Consider the following 11,997-nt stretch of genomic DNA (forward strand, 5'->3'; position numbering starts at 1 on the left):
GAATGGTGAACAAGGAGATAGCGGGGAAGGGGTTGGGCTGTCTGTATATTTAGAACTTTATTTTGGAGGACTTCCAAAACAAAATTTTAAAAAATAGTATGATAAATCCCATCTACCCAACTCTCACCTCCCATAATTATTAAAAGGTATTATAGGGGAAAAAGGAACTGTGGTGGCACAGTGGTTAAAGTGCTCAGCTGCTAACCGGGAGGTTGGTGGTTCGAACCCACCAGCTGCTTCGTGGGAGAAAGATGTGACAGTCCGCTTTCATAAACCCTGTGGGGCAGGTCTACTCTGTCGTATAGGGTCGCTATGAGTCAGAATTGACTCGACGGCAATGGGTTTGGTTTTGGTTTTATAGGGAAAAAAAATATTATAAGTAATAAAACTTAAAAGTGTGATAGGTATTTAAAGTTTTTTAAAAAAATGAATCTTTATAATGAAAAATAGCAGGTAAATTATAGCACAGGAGGTTCCCTCACAGATGTGGCAGGAAATGGTGTTATTACTCAAGTTTGAGAGCTCGGTAAGTAAGACAGAGGCAGGCCTGGACAGTGGGTGACACAGAGGCGGGCCGGGACGGTGGGTGACGCAGAGGCGGGCCGGGACGGTGGGTGACGCAGAGGCGGGCCAGGACGCCTTCTGAAGAGTTCTGCACGTGTTTCCTTGTACATGCGATTGTGATGGTGTATGATTGTGTGGGTTTGCGGAGGTGGCTGGGGTGTTGCTTGAAGATGCCGTGCAAAGGCATCATGTGCGCCATTGAAGATGAACAGAGCGCCCCTGAGTCTGTTGCCCAGAAATGATCTTTAAACCTTGAACCAGAACTCTCCTGTGAAGCCCTTGTTAAACCAGAGTTTAGCTCAGTTAATAAAGAATGTTTTTTCCTTGAGCACTGTACCATTATACAGGAGCATCTGTCTGGTCTCTGTGAGTCGGAATTGACTCAATGGCAGTGGGTATGGTTTGGTTTTTATGTGAATTCAAGAAGTCCTAGTGGCACAGTGGTTAAAGCACTCAGCTGTGAACCAAAAGATGGGTGGTTTGAACCCACTCCGTGGGAGAAAGATGTGGCCATGTGCTTCCATAAAGATTACAGCCCAGGAGACCCTGTGGTGCTGTTCTACTCTGTCCTGTAGGGTTGCTATGAGTCGGAATCGACTTTGACAGCGGTTAATCTCAAGTACAGATGCAAACTTTAAGGGGCAGAGAGCCTAAATTAGTGGCGATGAAACCATATGGGTAGAGACAGTGAGAACAGTGCCGTGATGTGAAGTATGTAACTGATGTCATTGAACTGCTCGTGTAGGGATTAGAAATGGATGTATGTTTGGTTGTGTGTATTTCCACCATAAATAAACAAAAGTGAACAGTGCAAGGAGATTGCACAAACACAGTATGCAATGAAAAGCAAGTGTGGAAGGATGTGGACAATATAGCATTCACCTAAATTTTGAAGCATAAGAACAGCATTGTGTGGGGGTAGGGACCTGAGCATATGTAGCATACATACGGAGCCCTGGACTGGAAGGACACCCACCACACAATAGTGGTCACTCCTGAGGAAGGAGGAAGGGAGATACAGCAGGAAACAAGCAAAGGAGACTCTGACTTTATGTTTTATTTAAAAAAATCAGGTACAAACATGACAAAATGCTGATATATATTCATTCCTGGTGGTGGGTACATGGGGGTTTGTTGTAATAGTCTCTATACTTTTCTGCACTCTTATTTTTCCCCTTCAAAAAAATAAACAAATGACTGGAAAAATAAATAACAAGGTTACCTGCGAGCCTGGGAGGAATCCCTGGGTGGTGCAAACCATTAACGCACTCGGCTGTTAACCCAGAGGATGGAGGTTCGAGTCCACTGAGAGGTGCCTTGGAAAAAAGGCCTGGCAATGTCCAACCCTGTGGAGCACAGTTCGGCTCAGACACACATGGAGCTGCCGTGCGTTAGAGTCGACTCCACAGCAGCTGACCAGCCCAGACGGGTGGTGCCGTGTTAACTAATGGCCAGATAAAGGCAGGGTATCTTTGCTCCTGCTTTGCATCCGTCTCCTCTGTCAGGGAGAATGGCCTGGAAACTAGGAGTGAGGCGGACGCGGGAGTCCCAGCCCAGTAAGGACAGACAGAGGGTCTACAGAGGTGCTTGGATAAGTTTCACTCTACAGGTTCTGATGCGTTGAATCCCAGGGCAGATAATAGCTAAGAGCCACTGTCTGTAATACTTGAACATCATGGTGGATGAAAACTGACCCGACAGCGGAAAACAGACCAAGAGATGAGGGTGATGTGTGTCCGTCCCAGGCACAGTTCTAGAGCCGATCTCTGCATGGATGATTGTGAGCAATCAGGAGGGACCCCAGCCTAAACCAAATCAGTTGCCCTTGAGTCGGTTCCAACTTGTGGGAACCCCATGTGCTTCAGAGGGTTTTCAATGGCTGATTTTTTGGAAGTTGATCGCAAGTCTTTCTTCTGAGCTGCCTCTGGGTGGATTCAAACTACTAGCCTTTCGGTTAGTAGCCAAGTGCTTAACCGTTTGTGTCACCCAGGGGCTCCTAGAAGGAACCCAGGACGGGGTTATTTGTGAGGAGTGAACGGGATCTCAGGCCAACCCTGGGTCAGCATCTTATAGGTGTACTGGGGGAGCAGGGGGACCCCAGCCTTCACCTGGAGGAAGCTCCAGGAGCACCCCGAAGGGCTCGGTCCTTTCCTACCGTCTTCAGCAGCAAGGTTACCCACCTCGGGAAGGAATGGGCAGTCCCCCCACATGGCCTTGGCAGACCGGACACTGGGCTGAAATTTAAAAAATGAACTGCCAGGGACACGTGTGGTGGGTTTCATTCCCCAGGGAACACGCTGAGGTGAGTTTACTGTGGGACGTGTTCGTTAGGGCTGCCCTTGGGACACCAGCTGTGTGAGGAGGGGAGGGGAGCATGAGTGGACAGAGGAAGGAGTTGAGCCATGATGCAGGTCCGTGACAGCCAAACCCCTGGGGGGCGCGGAGCCAGGAGGGCCCTCAGAGGTGTTCCAAGTTGACCTGAAGTGGCCAGGCCTTTATACCTTCACCTCAGTCAGTCATAGGATATGGGCTGTCCCAGAAGGACGTGACCTTGGTGAAGGTGGTACTCTGCAGCAGAGGTGGTCCTAAAGGGGTGACTGTTGAGGGTGTCTGTGCTGACCACACTCTTAGCCACTGGAGCAACAGCTCTTCCTTGAAGGGGTACCTGAGTGGCACCCCCCAGTGCCCACCCCACCATGAATGGATAGTTAGCCAAAAAAAAAGAAAGCCGGCGAGTAAACCACCACGTGCAGAGGAGAGAGACGAGGGTTTGAACAGAGGGCATCTTTTTTTTGCCTTTTAATTGGCCAAGACTTTTCTGTTGAGCAGCTGGGGCAGTGGCTGTCATCTGGCGCTGGTAGGGATGCAAATTGTCAAATTAATTTTTGAAGCAATTTGTCAGCTGGAAGAGCCATCAAAACGTGCCTTCCCTGGTAGTTCAGGGATCCAGCCTTAGGAAGTCATCTGAAACGTGGACAGTGTTTTCCACGCAGAGGTGTCCATGGCAGTGTTTAATGACGACCGTGAAAAATTGGAGACAGCCTGCCCAGCTGCGGGGGACCATTAGCAGCATCCTCCTGGTGGACTGTTACGCAGCCCCTGGAAACAGGCGGCGGGAGAATGCTTGGGGTGCGACGTTAAGCAGAAGACAAAACGGATGCTACTGTGTTTACAGCTATGCTGAGAACAGTCACTGGGAAGAAACTGAAAGGAACTCTCAAAACTGTAGCCGTGTTAGTAAAATGATCTATCTTTCTCTTTTCCTAAATCAGTTGTAATATGCTTTTTCTTTTTAATTTTACTGTGGTAAAATACATATAACAAAAAATGTGCCATTTTGACCATTTTTAAGGGTCCAATCCAGTGACATCAGTTACCTTCACCATGTTGGCCAGCCATCACCGTTCGCTATCCCCCAACATTTTCATCACTTTGTCCTTTAGGGTCACTATGAGTCAGAATGGACAAGACAGCAACAGGTTTAATTCAGTACCCTTTAAGCAGTGTTGTTGTTCACTGCCATTGAGTCGATTCCGACTCATGGTAGCCCCCCATGTGTCAGAGTAGAACTGTGCTCCATAGGGTTTTCAAGGCTGTGACCTTTTGGAAGCAGATGGCCAGGCCTTTCTTCCAAGGAGCTTCTGGGTGGGTTTGAAGGATCAGTCTTTCAGCTAGTTGTCAAGTGCTTAACTGTTTGCACCACCCAGGGACCCCCCCTTGAGCTATAACTCCCTACTTCCCCCTCCCCCCAGCCCCTGGTAACCACAGATAAACTAGTTTCTATACATTTGTTTATTCAAGATATTTCATATAAGTGGGATTATACAATATTTGTCCTTTTTCTGTCTGATGTGTTTCACTCAGCATAATGTTTTCAAGATTCATTCATATCACAGCATGTATCAGAACTTCATTTCTCTTTAGGGCTAAATAATACTCCATTGTACGGCTATGTCATATTTTGTTTATCCATTCACCTGTTGATAAACACTTAGATTGTTTTCACCTTTTGGCTATTGTGATTAATGCTGCCATGAACTTTGATGTACAAATACCTGTTTGAGTCCCTGCTTTCAAATCTTTTTAGTATACTGTACCTAGGAGTGCCAAGCGCTTAACCACTGCGCCGCCAGGTCTCCTATAGCTGTCCTAGTCGGGGTTAAGTGGTATCTCATTGTGGTTTTGATTTGTATTTCCCTAATGACTAATGATGGAGCCCTGGTGGTGCAGTGGTTGAGAGCTCGGCTACTAACCAAAAGGTTGGCTGTTCAAATTCACCAGCTGCTCCTTGGGTTCTACTCTGTCCTATAGGGTCGCTATGAGTCGAAATTGATGCAACAGCAACAGGTTTAATGACTAATGACATTGAGCGTCTTTTCATGTGCTTATTGGCCGTTTGTATGTCTTCTTTAGAGAAGTGTCTATTCTAAAGTCCTTTGCCCACCTTTTAATTGGGTTGTTGTCTTTTTGTTATTAGTTATGATATACTCTTTTTTTTTTCTTTTTAATTGTACTTTAGGTGAAGGTTTTCAGAGCAGATTAGTTTCCCATTCAGTAGTTTATACACAGAGTGTTCCATGACACAGGTGGCAATCCCCGCAGTGTGTCAGCACTCTCCCCATTACTACTCTGAGTTCCCCGTTTCCATTCATCTGGTTTTCCTGCCCCTTCCTGCCTTCTCATCTTTGCTTTTGGGCAGATGTTGTCCTTTTAGTCTCATGTAGATGAGTGTTCTAAGGAGCACTTTCCTCACCTGTGTTATTGTTGATTTATAGGCCTGTCTGTTATTGGGGTGAAAGGTGATCTCTAGGAATGGCTTCAGTTCCAGGTTAGAAGGGTGTCTAAGGGCTGTGTTCTCGGGGGTTCCTCCAGTCTCTCTCAGACCAGTAGATCTGGTCTTTTTTATGAATTTGAATTTTGTTCTGCATATTTTTTTCCCCCACTCTAACTGGGATCTTTCATTGTGATCCTGATCAGAGCGGTCAGTAGTGGTAGCCGGACAACATCTAGTTCTTCTGGTCCTCAGGCTGGTGGAGGCTATGGTGCCTGTGGTCCGTTAGTCCTTGGGACTAACTGAGTTTTTGGGTTTTCTTCATTCTCCTTTGCTTCAGATGGAAAGACACCGATAGTTGTATCTTAGATGGCTGCTCACAAGCTTTAAAGACCCCAGACACTACTCACCAAAGTAGGATGTAGAGCGTTTTCTTTATGAACTATGTTATGCCAGTTGACCTTGATGTCCCCTGAGACTATGGTCCTCAGCCTTCACGCCCAGTAACTCAGTCCCATAAGGTGTTTGGATGAGGCTGTTTCCATGCCTGTGCCCGCTGTGTACTCTATTATATATATGAAGATACATGCAGCACATTCAATATGTATGTAGAAATATGCACAGCTAAACCGATACATGCACGTGGGTGTGCTCCCATAGCCCTCCCACACCTATTCAGCATGCGTATCTATGTATCCACTCATAACTTGCTTGTTATTACTGCTGTTGCAGGATTGTGTATGTTATAGTATTTACCTTCCTTGCCTTTTATTCTTATGTACCTCTCAGCATCTTCCCTTGCCTTGGTTTGTTGTGCTGACTTCCCCCATATTGTGTACTGCCTTTCCCTTCACCAGAGTTAACATGTGTCTACTGTCTAGTTAGTGATTTTTCCCTCCCTTCCTCTCCTATCCCTGGAAACCATCAAAAATGTTTCTTTCTGTATGTAAACCTTTTCTTGACTATTTATAATAGTGGTCTCATACAATATTTGTCCTTTTGTGATTGATTTATTTCACTCAGAATAATATCCTCCAAACTCATCCATGTTGTGAGATATTTCATGGATTCATCATTATTATCGTTGTGTGTGTGTACCACAGTTTGTTTATCCATTCATCCATTGGTGGGCACTTAGGTTGTTTCCATCTTTTTGCTCTTGTGAATAATGTTGCAATGAACACGTACATATTCTTGTCACGGCTCTTATTTCTCTAGGATATATTCCTAGGAGTGGGATTGCTGGATCATATGGTATTTCTATTTCTAGCTTTTTAAGGAAGCGCCATACCGTTTTCCATAGTGGTTGTACCATTTTACATTCCCACCAGCATTGTGTAAGAGTTCCAATCTCCCCACAACCTCACAGCATTTGTTTTCTGTTTTTTTGATCAGTGCCATCATTGCCGGGGTGAGATGATATCTTATTGTAGTTTTGATTTGCATCTCTCTCATGGCTAATGATCGTAAGCATCTGTTTGTGTGTTTGTTAGCTACCTGGATGTCTTCTTTGGTTAAGTGTCTGTTCATGTCCTTTACCCATTTTTTAATTGGGTTGTTTGTCTTTTTGTTGTTGAGGTGTTGAGGCTTTCTATAAATTTTAGAGGTTAGATCCTCGTCAGATATATTGTAGCTCAAGATTTTTTCCCAGTTTGTAGGTTCTCTTTGTACTCTTGGTGAAGTCTTTTGTTGAGCATAAGTGTTTAATTTTTAGGAGGTCCCAGTTATCTAGTTTATCTTCTGCTGTTTGTGCATTTTTAGGTATGTTTGGTATTCTATTTATGCCATATATTAGGGCTCCTAGCATTGTTCTTATTTTTTCTTCCATGATCTTTATAGGTTTAGGTTTTACATTTAGGTCTTTGATCCATTTTGAGTTAGTTTTTGTGTATGGTGTGAGGTATGGTCTTGTTTCATTTTTCTGCAAATGGATTTCCAGTTTTGCCAGCACCATTTGTTAAAAAGACTGTCTTTTTTCCCTGTTTAATGAACTTTGACCCTTTGTTGAAGATCAGCTGTCCATAGGTGGATGGATTTACCTCTGGGTTCTTAATTCTGTTCCGTTGGTCTATATGACTGTTGTTGTACCAGTACCAGGCTGTTTTGACTACCATGTCTGTACAGTAGGTTCTGAGATCAGGGAGTGTGATGCCTCCTACTTTGCTCTTCATCTTCAATAATGCTTTGCTTATCCAAGGCCTCTTTATTAGTTTTTCCATCTCAGTGAAGAATGCTGTTGGAATTTGGATTGGGATTGCATTATATTTATAGATCACTTTGGGTATTATTGATATTTTTACAATGTTACACCTTTCTATCCATGAGCATGGTATGTTTTTCCATTTATGTAGGTCTCTTTTGGTTTCTTGCAGTAGTGTTTTATAGTTCTCTTTGTGTAAGTCTTTTACATCTCTAGTTAGATTTATTCCTAAGTATTTTATCTTTTTGAGGGCTATTGTAAATGGTATTGTTTTCCTGATTTCCTTTTCGGAGTTCTCTTTGGTGGTGTAGAGAAAACCACCTGATTATTGTATGTTGATCTTGTACCCTGCCACTTTACTGAATCCTTCTATTAGTTTCAGTAGTTTTCTTGTGGAGTCTCTGGGATTTTCTATGTATATGATCATATTATTTTTGAATAGGGATAGTTTTACTTTTTCCTTACCAATTTGTATGCCCTTTATTTCTCTTTCTTGCTTTATTGTACTAGCTGGGACTTCCAATACAATATTGAATAAGAGTGATGATAAAGAGCATCCTTGTCTGGTTCCCATTCTCAAGGGGAGTAATTTCAGTCTCTCTCCATTGAGAATAATGTTGACTGTTGGTTTTGTATATATGTCCTTAATTATGTTGAGGAATTTCCCTTTTATTCCTATTTTGCTGAGAGTTTTTATCAAGAATGAGTGTTGGACTTTATCAAGTGCCTTTTCTGCATTGCTCGAGATGATCATGTGATTCTTGTTCTTTGTCTTATTTATGTGGTAGATTATGTTGATTTTATAATGTTGAACCATCTTTGCATACCTGGTATGAATCTCACTTGGTAATGATGTATTTTTTTTTCTTTTGGATATGCTATTGTATTCTCTTGGCTAGAATTCTGCTGAGAATTTATGTGTCTATATTCATGAGGAATATTGGTCTATAATTTTCTTTTTTAGTGGTGTCTTGCCTGGTTTTGATATGCTGGCTTCACAGAATGAGTTCAGGAATATTCTTTCCTTTTCTGTGTTCTGGAATAGTTTGAGTAGTATTGCTGTCAATTTTTCTCTGAATGTTTGGTAGAATTCTCCAGTGAAGCCATCTGGGCTTGGAATTTTTTGTTGTTATTGTTGTTGGGAGTTTTTTTAATGACCTCTTCAGCTTCTTCTTTTATTACGGGTCTGTTCAAATTTTGTACCTCATTTTGTGTTAGTTTGGATAGGTAGTGTGTTTCTAGAAATTTATCCATTTCTTCTAGGTTTTCAAATTTATTGGAGTATAATTTTTTGTAATATTCTGTTACGATCCTTTTTATTTTAGTTAGTTCTGTTGTGATGTCACCCGTCTTGTTTCTTATTTGGGTTATTTGCATCTTCTTTTTTTTTTCAGTTTGGTCAGTGGTTTATTGATTTTATTAATCTTTTCAAAGAATCGACTTCTAGTCTTGTTGATTCTTCCATTTTTCTGTTTTCTGATTCATTTGTTTCTGCTCTGATCTTTATTATTTCCTTTCTTCTGGTGGCTGTGGTCTTCCTTTGCTGTTCTTTTTCTGTTTGTTTTAGTTGTAGGGATTAAGGTATTGATTCTGGCCCTTTCTTCTTTTTTGATGTGTGTGTTTATTGCTGTAAATTGACCCCTGAGCACTGCTTTTGCTGTGTCCTAAAGGTTTTGGTATGTTGTGTTTTCATTCTAGTTTGATTCTAAGAATTTTTTTTTCTATTTTTAATTCCTTCTATTACTCAGTGGTTTTTAAGCAAGGTATTATTCAATTTCCATGTATTTGTTTTTTTTCCGTGTTCTTCTTGTTACTGATTTCTAATTTTATAGCGTTGTGATCTGAGAAGATGCTTTGTATTGATATTTTTTAATTTACTGAGGCTAGCTTTGTGGCCTAGAATATGGTCTATTCTGGAGAATGATCCACGTGCTTTGGAGAAGAATGTTTGCTGTGCTGCTGTTGGGTGTAGTGTTCTGTATATGTCTATGAGGTCAAGTTGCTTGATTGTGATGTTTAGATCTTCTGTATCTTTGAGTTTGTTTCTAGTTGTTCTGACCTTCCTCAAAAGTGGTATGTTAGAGTTTCCAAATATTATTGTGGAATTGTCTATTTCTCTTTTCAATATTGTTAGAGTTTGTTTTATGTATTTTGGAGCTCTGCCGTTGGGTACATAAATATTTATTATGGTTATATCCCCTTTAATCATTACGTAGTGCCCTTCCTTTCTCTTAGGCTGGATTTTGCTTTAAAGTCAGTTTTATCAGAGATTAGTATTGCCTGTCCTCCTCTTTTTTGGTTACTGTTTGCTTGATGTATTTTTTTTCTATCCTTTGATTTATATCTGATTTTTATCTTTGTGTCTAAGGTATATCCCTTGTAGGCAGTGTATTGATGGGTCATGGTTTTTTATTCATTCTGTTACTCTCTGTCTCTTGACTGGTGAATTTAACCCATTTACATTCAGTGTGATTACTGATAGATGTGAATTTATCACTGTTATTTTGTTGTGCTTTTTTGTGTGTGTGTGGTGTTGACAGTTTCTTTGTTCCACTTGCTTTTCTGTACTGAGTTATTTCTGTTTATGAATTTTCTTTTAATTTCTTTCATTGTTGTTGATTTTGTGTGTACTGAGTCTTTATAGTTTTCTTCTTTTTTATTTTGGCTAGTAGGTTTTCTGATTTTCTTTGTGGTTACCCTGAAATTTACCTGTATCTTCCTAAGTTTACAACAGTCTGTTATATCTTGATATCACCTTGATTTCCTCTCCATATGGAAGTTCTGTAGCTACATCATTTATTCCCCCTTTTTATTTTGAAGTTGTTGTCATTTATGCATTGATGTCTATGGTTCCTTCTTTTCAGTCTTGTAGCTTTATTTTATTTTTGAGAATTCTTTGTCTTGGTTGGTATCTAGGTGATATTGTCATATATCTTAGTCTCAGGTTGTTGTCTGATGTTATTGGTTCTCTGTCCAGAGGACTCCCTTTAATATTTTTTGTAAGGTTGGTCTGGTTTTTACAAATTCCTTTAATTTCTGTCTATTTGGAAATGTCCTAGTTTTGCCATCATATTTGAGAGACAGTTTTGCTGGATTTATAATTCTTGTTGGCAGTTTTTTCTTCTGTGGTTTTATATATGTCATCCCACTGCCTTATTGCCAGCATGGTTTCTGCCAAGAAATCAGAGCTTAGTCTTATCGGTTCCCCTTTGTAGATGACAGTTTGTTTTTCCCAAGCTGCTCTCATGATTCTTTCTTCATCTTTGGTTTTGGAAAGTTTGATTATGTATGTCTTGGTGACTTTTTTGGGGGGTCTTTCCTGTATGGGGTTCATTGAGCTTCTTGGATGGATATCTTCTTGTCTTTCATGATATTAGGGAAGTTTTCTGCTAACAAATCTTTTTACTCTGTGCTTTTTTTTTTGTCTCCTCCTGTTCTGGAATTTCTAACACATGTAAATTATTATTCTTGATAGTGTCCTACATAACCTCTTAGGCTTTCTTCATTTTTTTTTCTGAATGTTTCTCAAACAAATTAGTATCAAGAAATTTATCCTCTATTTCACTGATTCTGTCTTCCATTGATTCAATTCTACTCCTGTGTCCTTCCATTGAGACTTCTATTTCTGAGATTTTATTGTTAATCTTCTGGATTTCTCGTTGCTGTTTTTGTCTGGTTTCTGTCTATTTTGCGATTTTGTTCCTGTATTGTTTTCCTGAATTCTTCTAGAGTTTTGTCTGTATTTTCCTTGATTCTGTCTGTGTTTTCCTTGATCTCCTGGAGGATCCTATATATAAGTCTTTTGAATTCCTTATCAGATAGTTCCATTACCATTTCTTCCTCAGGCAGGTTTTCTGGCCCTTTGTTTTGGTCACTTGCTTGAGCCATCTTGTCTTGTTTCTTTATGTATTTGAGATTTATTGTCTCTTGTCTCCAAAGCATTAAAGTGCTACTGCATTTTTTTATTCATTGTATGTTTGTTTGCTTAGTCCTAGTTTCTTGTTTTGTTTTTGATCTATCCAGACAGGTGAGGTGGACATGCTACTCTGGCCACTAGTCTGGCAGCACTGGGTCGCTCACCACCTGTTTCTGGGTGGGTGGGGCAGTGGCTGGGAGTATAAGCACGGGTCTCTAGTCTCTGGTCATGCAGGGCAGCTGAAGATGGTGGTATTTGCCGCTTGGGTGCTTAGGCAGGTGTGGCTGGTATGGCAGGCAAGTGGGGACTGTGGTCGTCACCACTTGCTGGTGGGCGGGTATGTGCGTGTTCATGTGGTTGCTGCCACTTGCTGGGTCAGCGAAGGGGGGGTGAGTGGGGCATGCGCGTGCACAGGTGCTCAATTGCCACCACTTTCCAGTTCTAGGGGGTATGGGTGGCGGGTGGGTGTGCACATAGTCACTGCTACTCACCAGTTCAGGGGGGTGTGGGTGGCGGGTGGGTGTGCACATAGTCACTGCTACTCAC

General features: G+C 41.6%; 1 protein-coding gene across 2 annotated transcripts in view; it reads left to right on the forward strand.

Moving 5' to 3' along the window:
* Positions 1-11,997, forward strand: part of GTF2IRD1 (GTF2I repeat domain containing 1) — a 145,691-nt gene that overhangs the window by 73,094 nt on the left and 60,600 nt on the right. The gene's annotated exons all lie outside the window — the stretch shown is intronic.

Source organism: Trichechus manatus, unplaced genomic scaffold (genome assembly GCF_000243295.1).
Source record: "Trichechus manatus latirostris isolate Lorelei unplaced genomic scaffold, TriManLat1.0 scaffold00077, whole genome shotgun sequence".
Lineage (NCBI taxonomy): Eukaryota > Metazoa > Chordata > Mammalia > Sirenia > Trichechidae > Trichechus > Trichechus manatus.